Genomic DNA, 1297 nt, shown 5'->3' with positions numbered 1-1297 from the left:
TGCATTTGGCCATGCCCAAGGGGCTACTTCTTTGATTCAGGTCCAGTTCCATAACAGTTTACCCTGCTACAAATGCCCCCTCAGGGGCCAGAGGATTAACTGGTCTGTTCTTTATTATGTGCAATTTTTCTAACAGCCCAGGATGTGCAAAAACCCTTCTCACATGCTGTAAAAGGATAGTTCCTTCCTCAGAGAGTTTTTCTCTCTATGGCATGTGTATCACAACAAGGGACAGGGTGACAGTCCTACATGCAGATTCACGAAAAGGAGGGCAAGAATGACCGTACAAAGCGTATGCAGTGTTTAAACACAGATGTAAGCATCCAGTTGCTTCAGCTCCAGGTCTGGCCAGGGTGCGGATCCCAGCAGAGTGTGTCGGGTCCCAGTGAGGACCTGGCTGTACCTAGAGTGGGACCCAGCAGCTGAAGAGCAGTCAGGCTGTCCACCCACTCTCCCTCTGTCCCCATGCCAGTGTAACCACAAGTGAAACACTCCCCCAAAGCTCTTATTGTGTGGAAGTGCTGTTTTGGAGGGTTTCAGCCACTTCTAGACTGTTTCAGAGGATATGTGTCTATGGCTAGCTTTTGACCTGTTTCAAGAGTGTTTGAAACATTTTAATTGTTATGTATGTGTGCACAGCCTGAGTTTCCCTCCTGGGGCCTAGTAAAGGCCACAGGTGATCATAGTCTGATATTGTCCTGCTAAGCTGGAGGCAGTTTAAGGTCCCCTGTCCAGCCCAGGTCCATTAGCTTATTTAGCTCCAAAACAGACAAGCATCTATAGGTACCTCCCGTGTGGCTGAGCAGGCATACGGGGCCTCAAGGAAAGGAGACTTGGGCCTTTACTCCCCACAGTCCAGGCCCAGGGCCCTGAGGTGAAGGTTTCCATAAGTCTTGCTCTTGTCAGCACTCTAAGTTACATCCTACCTCCTGCCCTTCAGCCCAGTTGTTATTGCTTTCCCTGCGAAAGTCGGAGTGAAGCCCCCTCTCGCAATGGCCACCAGTGCCCGTTGTCACTTAACTCCTCATTCCCAGGGCTCCTCCCCGGCTCCCCGCTTCTTTTCATTTGTCTCCCACCGGTCGTGTCTCCCCGCCCCGCACCCCCAACGGCGAGCAGCATGACGGGAGTGCCTAGTGGCTGCACCTCCGAGCCAAGCAGGGAGTCGGGGAGCGGCCGGCGGGCGGGGAGCGGTGCTGGACAGCTCCCAGGAGCAGGACCGAGCAGGGGCCCGCAGAACTGAGCCCGGAGGCTCGCCGTGCCGCGGGACGGGGCTGGGAGCGGCGGCGAGGGCGCCGGC

Source organism: Gavialis gangeticus, unplaced genomic scaffold, assembly GCF_001723915.1.
Source record: "Gavialis gangeticus isolate Ggan-Ray unplaced genomic scaffold, GavGan_comp1, whole genome shotgun sequence".
Classification (NCBI taxonomy): domain Eukaryota; kingdom Metazoa; phylum Chordata; order Crocodylia; family Gavialidae; genus Gavialis; species Gavialis gangeticus.
This window is presented reverse-complemented; position numbering follows the sequence as displayed.